Genomic DNA, 16,954 nt, shown 5'->3' on the forward strand with positions numbered 1-16,954 from the left:
AATCTATGTCCGATTGATTTTTCTTGCTAGAAATTTATGCTCGATCGAGGTAAGAAATTTATTTGTTAGATTTTTGTACAGAATTCTGTAACATTTACTTTTCGGCATGTAATTTTGGCTAGTTTCGGTATGTCAGGATAATTTATTAAATTTTTCAGACTTTTGTAAATTATTTCGAAAGAGGAGTCTAAAATGTTTCGTTTACATAAGATGTAAGATTTGTACTGAAATTTGTAACATGATAATTGTAAAGTACTCTGTTTCAAAAATATATGTCAAACAATTCGTTGTTATGGAACGCCGATACTGCATTGCACTGTAATGTGTAAATCTATGTGGCAAGTCTAGTACCATGTATGTAATATATTACTGAAATTTGAAATATTGTTCCCGTCTATAGCATATACATATAATATCCGTTTTGTTGTATGGCATTAGATATTATATGGATGCCAACTATGATATAACGTTTGATTTGCATTGAATTTTGTTAATTTGTAGTTGTAACTAATAGCTGCAGTTTATCATTTCCGTATCTATAATTTTTCATCATAAGCTTTTCATATCTTTTTCATACTTCAAGGATAGACTTTTCAGTAATTAATTTTAGTAAATTTTGGAAGTAATCAGTGACGTATTTTAATAACGTGAAAGTAGCACGTATTATTTAGTGGAGTCTACGGAGGTATGGTTTACCCAAAGGAGCAGTTTTATGCCCTGACTTATTTGTTTTGCTATGGTGCTTACCATATGTTATATATTTTAGCTTCTTCCACCAGACGATTTTACCTGGTGATGTCACAACCCGGAAGTACAATACCCGAGGTTCACTTGTCTTCACTCGCCTGGATGTGATTTTCCCAGCGCAGAGCTTTCGTCCCATGGTTGTGCCGTAAACCGCAAAGACGATGATTTTTGTTATCCTCTGAGGTCAGCTCAGGGATGCAATCACCTACCATCATAGGGAGCCAAGACGGAGTCAACGTATTCACGGTTTAAAGGGACTTTATCTGAAGATATGTTACATCTTTAGTGCTACTTAAAGTTCGAAATTATCTGAAACATCCGTTACAAAGAAAATGTCAGTGATAGAACTTTGTATCTAGAGATACTTAACTCTGATATTTTTCTTATAATCAGGGTTTTTTTTCTATTAATCATCTATTCATTATTAATAATCATTTTATGTAAATAAATTTGTAAATATTGTAAAGGGTGTTGATTTGTTCTGATAGTTATTGTCGCCGGTACGTCCATCCTTGTCACAGTGATATAATCAAAGTTTTAAAAAATACTGTTATATAACTCAGCAAACAATACCAATATGACCGTTTCTTGAAATCTGCGTTTTTATGTCATTTAAACCACATAGTGTATCGTGAATATATTGATTTTTTTCATTCTCTTTACAATTAAACAATACCCATGACAATCTGACTTTCTCGAAATGTGCGTGATAATGTCATTTAAACTACATAATATATCTTGAAAATACATGTATTGATTTCTTTATGAATGTCTGTCTGCAATAAATGTTGTTGTTTTTCTATATGACCAAAGGCGCGTACTCTGCAGATTATCATTTTAAAAATTTGAAACTTGTTGAAAAGTAAGAAGATATAAATAGTGTAATTTGTCTGTTTTTATGTTAAACTAGTGGACCTTATTTCAACTTGCTGCTATGTCCAAACAGTTTTTTATATTATATATAATCATAAGTTACGTCTTTAGTCTACAAGTTCATTATGTGAAACATCTTTGTTTTATGATTGTATAGCAGTTAATTTGTAAAGGACAATATTCACTAAATTCCTACATAACTGGGATCTTTGTCAACTTTATGATAATTGAAAAGGTATAGATGTTTTGCTACCAGAATGTTTATCTTCTACAATGAAGTTAGCTTTCGTGATACAGATTTACTATATTTAATTTATCGTTCGAAACATGTCAATGAGTATTGTCGAATTCACAGATTCCTAGAAAAAATGGGTGTTTTTTTACATATTTAGGTCACACAGGAATGTTTTAGTAGTGAGCACCGTCAAAGACCAAAATAATATTTTTACCATAGGTCAAGATTCTTTCACAAAATTATGGTGTTGTTTTGGTTATGATCGACAACTGAGTGCATACCAAAATTTAAGATACGGGTCCATATCCTTAATTCAACTTATTTGTCTGCATAATGTAAAATCCTTAATTGTTGTGAGACAGTATAGACAAAAATACGTTCAATCCAAAAATGATGGAGGCGGCGTTAGAAGCTGAATTCTAAAACTTCTACTGAAATCATCATTTAATCGAACAAATGTTTGGTCAGTTTAATATACAGTCTAATTATATTTGTAATAGAACCAGGTTTATGATTTATAAAAAGTGTCGTCAATTATATTCAATAATGTTTTGGAAGAATATACTTAATAATGTAATTTTCTGAAAGGAAAAGTACACAGTTTAATGGCACAGTAATATGTTTAGATAAAATTCGACCAAAAAATCTTTTGATCACAAAAACAATCTGTAAACGTTACATACGAAATTTAATAGGCAAAGAAAAGATAGTATTAGCATGCACGTGCAATATAGAAATACTTTGTATTGCGTTTTATTATATTGTTATGTACAGGCAATAATGGTTGTTAAATAAACCTGCTAAATCAAAGTGATTTTGAAATGAAACAACAGGTTATATTTTATAAAGAATCAGTTCAACCAAACGTAGTTTAGTTTTTATTTACTTATATTGTAAAGTTATGTGTTAAACATTTCGTTTCATGAAAAGACTCAATCAAACCGTGTCTGCTATTCGTTTTGCTTCAAACGAACCTACATACAGATTTTATTGAACTTTGAACTGAAATTTGAATTGATGAATTTGTTAAACATGTTACACAAATATGCATGCATACTCACTGTATGGTAAAATTAAACAAAAGTAAAAAGAATCGAAATAACTAGTTTGTTAAATTTTTATTTTACATTCAGTCTATCTTGTTCATAATATAGTATTATATACATCCGGCACAAGTACTATTACTTTAATGGCCATCAAAGTGTTGAGGAATTTGAATTCGTACATATATATATAATTGACCTAATTTATCACCTCTTGTAACGAAGTTGTTGGGATTTTCCGTGAATATCAGTGTTTCTCCATTTAGAATGTTACATATGTACAGGTAGTGTTTTATAAAGTAATATATTCACAATTCACAAATATATTTATAGGCCAGGTGACAATAGTTATCGTCCCATTTGTTTCCATAATAGCCAATCCAGACACAATCCCTGTCTTTCGGTTCCCCGGGGGCCCAATTCTGAAAGAACAAATATAGAGAAAAAAATGGACCTAATTTGAAGTTATCACTTAAGACATGATCAAATACTTTAAGATTTAGATTGTAAACAATCATAGGGTTTTTATAATAATTGCATTTTAGATATAGAAACAAGATAATAATTATAAGGATTAAAACAAAACACGAGCATATGTTTCGTTGCATTTTGCTTTTAAAACTGGTATATAGAATTTACAAATGATTGGATCTGTATTACAATGTACATGTACTAATAGGGCTAGAATATTAAACGCATATAATCATGTTAAATCGAAAACACACAGTTTGATATCAAACATCCCAACAAAATGTTCCTGTTTTACCAAACTAGGAAATAAAATCTAAAGCCGTCATTTATTATTCTATCATCAATTTATGCATGATTCATTTCACGTTATAATTCACTGTACTTAGTCATGTGACTTAACAAAATATACTTTCAATTACCCTTATCTTGAATAAACCAGTGGACATTACATATCACTGATTGATACCATGTACTTAGTCAAGGTTCTCCTACTTGCAGTTACCCCTCTCCTATATATATATCTTTTCAATGTATGACACACTGTAGTTAGTTACGTGCATTAGTTAAATACTTACAATTACCCCTCTCCTGTATATCTAATATCAACCCAAGTAGTGGTCATATCACTGTATGACACACTGTACTTAGTCACGTGCCTTATTTAAATACTTACAATTACCCCTCTACAGGTCATATCACTGTATTATACACTGTACTCAGTGACGTGCCTTAGTTTAATACTTACAATTACCCCTCTCTATATATATCTAACATCAACCCAAGCATAGGTCAAATTACTGTAAGGGGCCGAGTGGTTAAGGTCGCTGACTTCAGATCACTTGCGCCTCATCGACGTGGGTTATAGCCTCACTTGGGGCGTTGAATTCTTTATGTGAGGAAGCCATCCAGCTGGATAACGGAAGGTCAGTGGTTCTACCCAGGTGCCGCTTGTGATGAAATTATGCACGGAGGGGCCCCTTGGGTCTTCCTCTACCACCAAAGCTGGAAAGTTGCCATATGACCTATAATTGTGTCGGTGCGACGTTAAACCCAACATATCACAGTACGATATACTGTACTCAGTTATGTGTCTAAACTAACTCTCTATTCTTTTTTGTTTTTGGTTTAACGCCGTTTTACAACAATATTTAAGTTATGTTACAGCGGGCAGTTAACCTAACCAGTGTTCTTAAATTCTGTACCAGTACAAAAAACAAGGATGAAAACAAAAACAAGGATGAATATCCAGCAGTGAAAGCCACGTTTTAAAAACGCAGCCTCCGAAAACGTAGTTCGCACACGCACACACACGCACACACACACACAAAAGTAAACAAACAAGGACAAAACAAACAAATAAAGGAACACACCTGTAACTGCCAACTTCCCCACATGAATCAGAGGTGGAGGACGAATGATATCAGATACAATGTCTTTTATCAATCCGTCAACTTGAAGGAGAACATCCGGCCCGCTCGAGGATCGAACTCGCGGCCCAGAGATCCGTAGATTGGCGCTCTCCCTTGAGCAAAGCGGGCGGCTTATCAAGCATCTTCCCATGAACAGTTCTTACCAGTGTTTAATACATTATACTTAGTAAAGTATCTCTATTTAGATACTAGTACTCACAATAAATCCGCTTTCTAGGTTTCTACCATCAACCCATGCACAGTTGGTACCACTTTGACATCTCAAACCAATCCAGTGCTGAAAACCTAAGTAGAATAAGATTAGTTCTTGTTTGATATCTAATAATAATATGATGGTAACACAACTTAGATATGGCAATAATACGTACATAAGTATTACTCAGAAACAAAACGAAGAAAAGAAATGCAATCAAAAAGACCACTGCTTCAAAAGTAGACACTTATCGTAACAAGGAGCTTCTTTTATCAAAACGCAAAATCATGGTACTAGGCGTATGACCAAATATGTTAACTCTCGATAAGTTTTAAGTTGAAGGTAATATGAAGATCAATGTCATCTTTTTATATAGTCAGTTTAAAGGTCTTTCCATAAGGTTTGCATAGTGTGAGTATCAACTAAATTGGAATATTTATGTAGGCTGTAGGACCAAAAATGTTGTGTACTAAGGTTATAAGTTTGAAGGTGAAGGTCATGTGAATTTCAAGGTCAACTATTATAAAAATCAGTTTGTAAGTCCTGCACAAGGTTTGTTGAGTGCGGGTATGAACTAAATCGGACCATTAATGCGGCCTGTAGGCGGGTTTGAAAAGACGGACGAACATTTTGATCGAAATATGCCCTGGGCATAACAATATAATTTCAACACTTATAAGTGGCATTAATAAAATCTGTTCGAATATTTCTGGCAGCACAGAATCTAACCAAGCAAAATAATAGCATGTCTGTTCATGGATAAGATGTCGGTCGCTCAATCCAGGGATCGTGGGTTCGAGCCCCACTGGGGTCACGGTCACGACTTCTGATATGACACTAGTACTTGTTTTTTTTTCAGAAAGCGGATTAGAGAGTGGTTCCAATAAGATTGAAGCTTCATCACAATCGAACAAAACAAATAAGTATAAACTAACTAAAAGGTTTTTATGCTTTTTTTTTTTTTTTTTTTTTTTTGGGGTTTTTGGATTTAACATCGCACCGACACATGATAGGTCATAAGGCGACTTTCCACCTTTTAATGGTGGAGGAAGACCCCAGGTGTCCCTCCGTGCATTATTTCATCACGAGCGGGCACCTGGGTAGAACCACCGACCTTCCGTAAGCCAGCTAAAAGGTAATGGAATATTCAACACTCATAGTAGTTCCTCAGTCGGCTTTAAACTGCGGTCAAATCAGGTTTTAGTTTACCGTTACAGAAGCTGCATCAACAGAAACTCTATCATTGCCATGTTTTGCAAAACAAGGTCTTGACATCGTACCTGTTAAACGACTTTGGAGTAAGTCAGTTTCCTCTTGATCGTCTATTATCACAAGTTTCATTGACATCATCTCGCATGCTGCCTGAAGAAAAGAGAATATATATTTAGTTTGTTACTACTATGTAGCGTTACAAATTGAAAATAATGCTGTTTATATATGGTTAGATGGTATATTCAGCTGTTACTTTAATAAAATGATAGATATAGTGTTTATGTCAAGGTATATTCTAGTGTACCGCTTTTTTCGTTTAAAGTCATTCCGTATAAAATAAGACTCTATAACTCTTTACATAAAATTCACACTTAAAAAAGTATTCACGATATACACAAACGTATCTGTAAGTGGTACAGCAATGACAAGCTTGGTGTTCATTTTCAAAGTTTAGTCTTATTTCTGCAGATTGTCTAAATTCTTATGAAAACTCCACTCATTACCTTAGCGTCGTCCCATGTCGCTTGGCTGGTGCTAAAGTAATAGATGTCTGGAAAGTAATGATACATATTACCTTCTTATACATTATATACGCATTAAGATAATAAAATATACACATGTTCCTGTCGGTAAATATTTACATCTATCGCCAAGGTTAGGTTCGGAGAACCAGGGACCAATAGTTATAGGTTATTAGCTTTGTATCGGGAAATATGCACGAGTTCTGCGGCGGAAATATTGCGCGACTTTAGGAGCGCAATATTCTTCCGATAAAGAACGAGTGCATATTTCCTGATGCAAAGATAATAAACTTTTTATTACATACGTATCTTCACGTATAAATGTAATTATGAATTTGTTCAATAGCCTAAATAAGATTGACAATACTCAACTAAATAAAGAATTAATACAACGATACACATTGAATTACGTAATTCACCCGATATGAAATTCAGGCGTTAGTGTATGAAAAAGTATTGACGTTCCCGGTACCATTGTAACTTAACGGAGAAAAGAAACGGGTATGTAAAAATTTCGATTATTGACCGGCAAGACATTCAGTAAGTGTTTTATTACATGACATCCGAAATTTATGTGTACGTTTTTCTTTTACTTATTAGGCCAGTAAACATTGTTAAATACTGACCGGACATATATCACAAACTTAGGAACGGCGATTCATGTATGTTGTCATATTATAATGCTAAAACGTGTGTAGAGCTACTAACAAATCGCTGCCTCGGTTAAGCCGTGTTTAATTTAAAGAGGCACTACAAAATAACTGTATTCTTTTGTATATCCATAATGGTAATTATATATGATTTGCGTGAAAAATATGTGATATACAAGAATTTAGTTTCAAATTGACACTGACAAAATATTAGGCCAAGACAATGTGTTTATTGTCTTAACATTTTATTGAGTTAATGTAGTAATATGTACAGAAATCAATGTATTTAGTTAAATTTCAATCACGTTTTGTTTCTACAGTGTAAGACAGTTATTCATCTATATTCTTAAAACTATGCTGAAAAGAGATTGACTGAATAAGTTTGCAGATAAAGTTGTGAAAACACATTTATTCAGGAAGGGCCTAAATTGTCCGCCTGAAAATTTCTAGTAAAGCTGTATATTATCTGTATTATAAGAATGATTTTCATGAAGTTATTGTGGGCTCAAAAAATAGGTCACTAGGTCGTGGTGGGTCTTTAAGGTGTCATCGTCACGCCCAAACAAATCATAGATCATGCATTGAGTCTTCAAGTTTTCCATGGCGAGGGAAGTACATATGTTTACTTCCATATATTATTTCATGCACAATACTTTACTATATCTATAATATCTAATAATTAATCACAGCGTTCATTTCTTCATGTGCGTGTGGCGGCCGTAAAATTTCTACCAAATACCTGTATTCAGTTTTGTCATAGTTCTATCCTTTCTAATCATGGAGACTATTCAATATCGATGTAAGAGAGTTTCGTTTAAGCCGGAGTTAGTGGGGCGTGAAGGATGTTGCACTTTCCATTACCTATCATTAACAGACTCAGTCAAACCGAGTCTGCTATTATTTTGCTTTGTTGCATTCTACAATTCCAACGGTTTCGACGTTTGCCTAAACATGCAAAATATTGGAGCAATCTTGTTTATATTTGGAATGAATGTTAACCTCAGTGAGACGGAGTGTAGGTCCTATCTCAAAGTTCAAGACCCCAATTGAAGGTCAAAGGTCATGTCATATCTTGTCCGGCCCATAACTTTGACATGCATTGCGGAATCTTGTTTATATTCAACATGAATGTTTAACTCAATGAGACGGAGCGCCGTGTGCAAACCTCGGGTTCCTATCTCTAAGGTCAATGTCACATCTAGGCGTCAAAGGGCGGACTCGACAAGTTGCCCTTGGGCATCTAGTCTATTGTATAGAAAAATATAATATATTTTTTTAGTTTTCTTTGAAAAACCTTTACTTCAATGAGTGGTGATTTTATATATTTTAAATATTATTATCTTAACGTAATTCTGTATTGATATGGATTAACGGTGCTCAATAAATGATACAGACAATAACTGTAAAGCACGCTATAACTATTTATAAAACTTTTTATGGATTTTTAGCAGAATAACTCTTTGTAATTAATTTAAAACATATACTCCACCAACGGTTAAACCTTAATTCAGGTTATCTTCATAGTCTACATGATAATTAACTCAAAGAATGCGCACAAAATTCTGTCAGAAAGGACAAATTTTATTAAACATAGTATTTCTATGACGCAACTCATGGAGAAGCCATACGTGAATCACACTTAAATCTCTATAACCGTCATATGGGTGAGCGGTCAATGTATTGTGCATATTAGATTTTAATTTTTAATAAAAGCGGTAGATAATTGTTATTCTTTTTCTTTAAACATAAATCTAACATTTAGTGGACGAATACCGATTTCTCGCAAACATTAAATATAAAGGATGGCGTGAGATGTCAACATAGCGGCGTTGTTTGTCACAACTTTGAAACATGGTAGTGCCAGAATAAAATCATTTCAGTCAAGTGGACGAGTATCAGGCATAACATAGACAAGAACAGTGCGATCTTTAACGTAATTCTTTATGAAAACAATGAAAACAGTTTGTCATTTAACTTTAGATCGGAAACTTAATCATGCGAGCTGAGTTTGAACTACCCTGAACATCATACATTATTATATTGCTGAAGGATGGCAAGTGAACTCTAAAATTGGTAACATCCTAAATCAAGTGTACACAAAAATAGGTAAAATCCTAAATCAAGTGTACTCTAAACTTGGTAATATTTTGAATAAAGTGTACTCTAAAATTGGCCATATTTTGAATAAGATGTATCCTAAAATTGGTAATTTACTAAATCAAGTGTACTCTAAAATTTGAAATATTCTTTATCAAGGGTTTCTAAAAATGTTGATATTCTAAATAAAGTAAAGGTTGAAATTAGTAATGTTCTAGTAAAGTCTACTCTAAAACTCGTAATATTCTACATAACATGTACTCGAAAATTGGATATATTGTGAATTAAGTGTACTCTTAAATTAAGCGCAGCCTAAAATTAGCAATTTTCTAATAAAATCTTATCCAAAAGTGGTAATATTCTAACTCTTTTGTTCTTATGAGATCTACTTTATAAATAAGTAAATTTGATTTCACTGTCAAGTATTTTCAAACAGAACTGCAAAGCTTTTGTTGAGTGGCAAGTTGTTTAAATATATATAAGGCATTAGCAAGAATTGCAAGCTCAAAAGTCTGATAAACTCATATATTTTCATTAGTAGTAATTCTAATATGATCCGATTTATTTCGTTATAATACAAAGGAAACTGATTGTGTTATAACACAAAACGCACACAATTTGTAGTTATTTTAGAGGAAGATGGATATTAGATATCTTTAAATTCAATCTACACATTCAAATATCAGTTCTTACAATAAACATTCAGCGTAAATGTAATAAGTGACACATTTTTCGTCTTAGATCTCATTTTTTTTCACAAACATAGTTCGTATTGAACGTACTGGAAGAAAATGGTTAATATGGCACTTTTGCCTGTCTGGCGGTGAAAAGCAAGGTGGTCCAGGTGAAAGAAAACCTTATCTTTTACTTTCAGAAAGTACACGCTATTCATGCGCCTTCTGACGCCAATAGTCATAATTTTACATCATACTGTAGTGTATGACGTCATAGTGTATAAGCAATTTTCATAAATGTATTTAAGACCTTTTCAATAATATTAAGGGTAGGTAATAAATTATCCTACATGTCTACCTAAGTAAAGCAGATGTTGTCCTAACTCGCGGGACAGCACGGATGGAAAACATTGTTTTGTGCACGTTTTGTCATTCCGTATTTTCCCCGCATCCCTAGGGTTTTGGGAGTCCATGTCTGACGGTCAAGAATGTAAGAACATTATGATACACACAGCATACAATCAAGCGGATATTGTTACACGTAAAGAAAAATCCTTATCTCCTGTTCTAAAATCACCCTACCAATGAGTAATTGACTTTTGTCTAAATACTAAATAATCTTGATATTTCTTCTTAAATTGAAAAGTCGCGCACATTTCTTACAGGACAGAACATACATTTTACTAGACTTGTAAATAGTTTATCATCAATATAAAACTTACCTTTACATTACATATAGTAACAGAACACGTAAGACAAGACTGTATGGTGAATAATAACATATGTTAAGCAGTTTGCATTACGGTTGATCAGATTTTGTTGAGCATTGTATTTCTAATTTCCAAACTTTCTTTGATATATTTTGCAATTTCTTATAATACAGTTTGCAATAGCTCACTAAATGTGTACATCGATTGTTGTACATGAAAGTATTTCTGTATGTATTTCCTACGTAAATTACTGTAACAAGGACAAATCCGAATGAAACGGTACTCATCTTCAACATCAAGGATATTATTGCGTTGGCAATGACTCATTTCGTATCAGTCTGTTTCGAATAAAGCGTAAATCTTAACTATTTGATAGAATATCAAGATAAATTTCATATGACAAACTAGTTTCATAATGTCAGTAAAGCTCTAACGCCTTGTTATTTTGAATGGAGGTATGCCAGTCTTGCATATAATTATCAATAAATCTTTGTTTAAATATATTAAAGAATGTTTTAAAAATTATATAAAACAATCGGTATATTTGGTAATTCAAGGGCCATAATACCGAAGTGCATGGGCCAATTTAGAGCTCTGATTATCGAATTTGGCCGATGACTTATGGTCAAACATATTTTGTTCAAGTTTGGTGAAGTTTGGATGAAAAATGTTTGACATAGAGCGCGGACAAGAGTAAAAAGGCCGATTTTCGGTAATTCAAGGACCATAATTTCAAAGTACCTGAGCCGATTTGGCTAGTTATCGGACTTGGCCGAACACTTACGGTCACACACACACACACACACACACACACACACACACACACAGGGTTATACATTGGGAGGCATAACTAAATTCATATAGTATAAACAGCCTAGATTATTAGATTATTTTTTTATTGAAAGCGTATATCAAAGGTCAGATAAATTAATAATGCAAGTTGACAAATACCCATTTAAGTAAAATTTTCAAACGACAATCAGTCCCGGGTCTGTTGACGCAGCAAACATACTAGGAAATGTGCACTTCCGTGATTTTAAGTTTGTGAAAGTACAATTGGTAGTATAAAACGAACTGTGAAATGAATGTTAAAAGTTTTTAAGCATTTGTTCTGTTTCGGACGAAGCCTCTCTTTAGTTTGAATACTAGTTGAACAAAACATTGAACAACTTTTAAGATTATTTGACAATATTTCAAAATATGAGTTTCATTTATATCAATTTTAATGACGACACGTACAAAATAATATCATGTAGCGTACAGTTCACCATGCTTTATTAATACATAAATAATGGAAATAATGGATAAAGACGAAAAGAAACATTGTTGTTTTTTGTTTTTTGTTGTTTTTTTTTTTGGTACGTTCTAGAGGCATTGTAAAATAATAATCATTATTTCCTTTTAAGGTGCGTCCATTACCAAGTGGGTAATGTTGCTGATATTGTATCATTTGCATCTGATTGATGGGAGTTCGAACTTTTTTTCAGTTTTGAGTCTATTCCGTTAACTTAAGAAAGGTCGCTCGTTCAGCCCTGATGCCCACATATGCCCGGGATACGGCTCAGAGATTCAATTCTATGTGCGTGTGTGTGTGTGTGTGTGTGTGTGTGTGTGTGTGTGTGTGTGTTAGAGTAGGGGGATGGTTTCTCCGTGGTCGAGTGGTAAATGTCGCTGACTTTACATCACTTGACCCTCATCGATGTGGGTTCGAGCCTCACTCGGGGTGTTGGATTCTTCATGTGAGGAAGCAATCTAGCTGGCTTAAGGGAGGTAGTTGGTTCTACCCAGGTGCCCGTTCGTGATCCAATAGTGCACGGAGTGGCACCTTGGGTCTTCCTCCAACATCAAAGCTTGAAAGTTGCCATATGATCTATAATTGTGTCGGTGTGACGTTAAACCCACCAAATAAAATCCATGTGTGTGTGTGTGAGGGGGAGGAGGCGTGCGTCAACCTTCGCAACCAAAAGCTGAAACGTCGCCATTTGGTCTACAAGTAGGCCTATATCGGCTTTACTTTTAACCAAAGAAAGCAAAATTGAAACATAATTATATTTGTTTGAAATAAAATGAGTTATCATGTGTAATTATTTTATATAGCTTTGTCTCTTTCTCGGTATATGTAAAACAAATTTTAACAAACACGTACACGTTAAAGAAATCAAAATATACAGATTATTTTGCTCCGCAAGGTGTTATATATTTTTTTCGAAAATAAACATATTTTCAGAAAAAAGAATGACTTTTGCTTCGTTTACAAAATGATATCACATGCTGTAGAGCACTCTACGAAATGTCTTACCTGTCTCACAGTAAAATCCAGTGTATCCAGGACTGCACGTGCAGCTGTAGGAATTGACTTGATCATTACACGTTGCCCCGTTTTGACAAGGGTCTGGGCTACATTCATCTATAGGCCGATTTTCGGTAATTCAAGGACCACAATTCCAAAGTGCCTGAGCCGATTTGGCTAGTTATCGAACTTGGCCGAGGACTTATGGTCAAACGCAGACACACAGACACAGACACACACAGGGTAACACATTGGGAAACATAACTAAATTCATACAGTATAAACAGCCTAGATTATTAGATTATTTTTTAATTGAAAGCGTATATCGAAGGTCAGATGAATTAATAATGCAAGTTGCCAAATACCCATTAAATTTTTCAAACGACAATCAGTCCCGGGTCTGTTGACGTAGCAAACATACTAGGAGATGTGCACTTCCGGGATTTTAAGTTTGTGAAAGTTCAATTGGTAGTATAAAACGAACTGTGAAATGAATGTTACAAGTTTTTAAGCATGTGTTCTGTTTCGGACGAAGCCTCTCTTTAGTTTGAATATTAGTTGAACAAAACATTGAAAAACTTTTAAAATTATTTGACAATATTTCAAAATATGAGTTTCATTTATATCAATTTTAATGACGACACGTACAAAATAATATCATGTAGCGTACAGTTCAACATGCTTTATTAATACATAAATAATGGAAATGCAGGGTTTCAAAATTGGATAATGGCGAAAAAAACATTCTTTTTTTCTTATTGGTTCTTTAGAGGCATTGTAAAATAATACATTATTTCCTATTAAGGTCGTCCTTGCAAGTGGTAATGTTGCTGACATTGTATATTTGCATTGTTGATGGAGCTCGACCTTCCTCTTTTGAGTCTAATTCCGTTAACTGAAGAAAGGTGCTCTTCATGCCCTGATGCCCACATATGCCGGATATGTCAGAGATTCAATTCTATGTGGTGTGGTTGAGTAGGGGATGGTTCTCCGGGCGAATGGTAAATGTCGCTGATTTACATCACTTGAACCTCATCGATGTGGTCGAGCCAACGGTGTTGATTCTCTGAGGAAGCAATCAACTGTAAGGGATAGTTGTTCACCCAGTGCGTTCGTGATCCAATAGTGCAAGGAGGCACCTTGGTCTTTCAACATCAAAGCTTAGAAGTTGGCGTTAACAGAGAAGCAAAATTAAAAATTATAATATTGTTTGAAAAAATGTGATATGTACGTTATTATTTTATATAGCTCTTCTCTTCTCGATATTAAACAAATTAACAACACATACACGTACAAAGAAATCAAAAACATAGATATTTTGCTCCGCAAGTGTTATAATTTTTCGAAAAATAAAATATTCAAAAAAGAATGGACTTTGCTCGTTACAAAAGAATCACATGCTGTAAGCACTCAATACAAAATGTCTTACGTCTCACGTAAAATCCAGTTATCCAGGCTGCACCGTGCAGCTGTAGGATGACCTGATCATTACACTTGCCACTTTTGACAAGGGTCTGAGCGACATTCATCTATATCTGTGTTATTTTTTTCAAATATAAGGAAAAGAAATCAGAAATAAATCTGAATGGTTCTTGAGATAAGAAAGTATACATTTCAAAATACATAAATTAACATAGACGAAAAGATGGATTGTTGAACGCAACTGAGGCACTCAATAAATAAGAAATATTATACAGTACTACAGAACTACGTTTTCGACATTCCATTATATTCTGAACATGTTATAATCTTATTTTACCGAAACGTAAATGAAAAGCAAGTAAATATCTTATTAGTTTCCATGTCTTGCACCGCAAGGCAGTATTATTTTTTTTTTAAAATAAACATATTTTCAGAGGAAAGAATGACTTTTGCTTCGTTTACAGAATTATTACATGCTGTAGAGCACTCTACAAAATGTCTTACCTGTCTCACAGTCAAATCCAGTGTATCCGGGAATACAAGTGCAACTGTACGAATTGACTTGATCATTACACGTTGCCCCGTTTTCACAAGGGTCTGAGCTACATTCATCTATATCTGTGATATTTTTTTCAAATATAAGAAAAAGAAATCAGGTAATAAATCTTTGAAAATGGTTCTTGGAGATTAGAAAGTATACATTATTCAAAACATACGTAAATTAAACATAGACGAAAAGATGATTGTTGAATGCAATACTGAAATAACTCAATAAATTAAGAAAGACTTACTACAGTACTACAGAACTACGTTTTCGACATTCTAATTATGATTCTGAACATGTTTATAATCATCTATTTTACGCAAAGAAATATTAAAAGCAACAGGTAAATATCTTACTAGTTTCGCATATCTTGCACCGCAAGGCAGTATATTTTTTTTCAAAAATAAACATATTTTCAGAGGAAAGAATGACTTTTGCTTCGTTTACAGAATTATTACATGCTGTAGAGCACTCTACAAAATGTCTTACCTGTCTCACAGTCAAATCCAGTGTATCCAGGACTACATGTGCAACTGTACGAATTGACTTGATCATTACACGTTGCCCCGTTTTCACAAGGGTCTGAGCTACATTCATCTATATCTGTGTTATATTTTTTTTAAATATGAGAAAAAGACATCAGGTAATAACACTTTAAAAATGATTCTTGGAGATTAGAAAGTATACATTAGTCAAAACATGCATAAATTAAACAAAGACGAATGGATGACTGTTGAACGCAATACCGAAGTAACTCATTAAATAAAGAAAGACTTACTACAGTACTACAGGACTACGTTTTCGACCTTGCAATTATGTTTTTGAACATGTTTATAATCATCTATTTTACGCAAAGTAATATTAAAAGCAACATGTAAATATCTTACTTGTTCCGCATGTAACACCGGTGTATCCAGGACTACACGTGCAACTGTACAAGTTCACACCATCTTCGCACGTGCCTTCATTCGAACAAGGGTTTGTGCTACATTCGTCTATGTCTGTGTGCATTTCCAAATAAGAAAACTTAACTGTAAAACGAGTTATATAATGCACAACAAAAACTATTACGAAAAAGGGGGGAAGGTGTAAGGGGTAGCAAGGGGTATTGAAGAGGAGGGCGGTTGAATGAGCATTAACAGTTATCAGAATGGTGACAGTCATTCAAAAGAAACACGTATCCGATAACAATTACACTTAACAAAGCAACCTCAGCATTGCACAATTAGCAGAAAACAATATTCACACTAGGATCTGCACCAGAATAAATATAATTACTTTAAAATGAAGGACGTTCCAAATATAGAGCAAATGCATTGGAAAGGATGCATAACTTGAGAAGGAAAGAACGAACAATAATTCAGTATTGTAGCAAATGCATCTGTAAGCTTAAAGAAATCAAAATTCAAAGTGTTTAACTTGACTGAATGATAAGTCAAAAAAAACATTTTCAAAAAATAGAAGACTTTGATTCTTTAACAGAATACATGTTGTAGAACTCACAAAATGCTTCTCCTTCCGTAAGGCAGTTATGGATGTTGCACTGTAGGAATCATTGATCATAACACTGCCCGTTTACAAGGTCTGAGAGCACATTATCTATACTGTGTATTTTTTTCATTGGACAATCAGGTATCATTTGAAAATGTTCTGAGTTAGAAATATACATTATTCAAAACTAGTAAATTAATAACATTTCGAAAGATGTTGTTGAATGCATAGTAACTCATAAATTAAAGACTACTACAGTATACAGAACTACGTTTTCGACATTATTAATGATTTGATAATGTATAATCATTATACCAAGTTATTAAGAAGGAATATTCAATATTGCAGAAG

The 16,954-nt window shown here is 33.7% G+C and overlaps 1 long non-coding RNA gene across 1 annotated transcript; it reads right to left on the minus strand.

Moving 5' to 3' along the window:
- Window positions 1–2,869: 2,869 nt before the first annotated feature.
- Window positions 2,870–13,870, minus strand: LOC128558422 (uncharacterized). Its single transcript, XR_008371593.1, has 5 exons — window positions 13,156–13,870; window positions 6,708–6,754; window positions 6,273–6,354; window positions 4,999–5,084; window positions 2,870–3,320 (listed from the first exon to the last, which is right to left on the minus strand). It is a non-coding gene; the product is annotated as an uncharacterized LOC128558422 (long non-coding RNA).
- Between the last annotated feature and the right edge of the window lie 3,084 nt (window positions 13,871–16,954).

Source organism: Mercenaria mercenaria, chromosome 7 (genome assembly GCF_021730395.1).
Source record: "Mercenaria mercenaria strain notata chromosome 7, MADL_Memer_1, whole genome shotgun sequence".
NCBI lineage: Eukaryota > Metazoa > Mollusca > Bivalvia > Venerida > Veneridae > Mercenaria > Mercenaria mercenaria.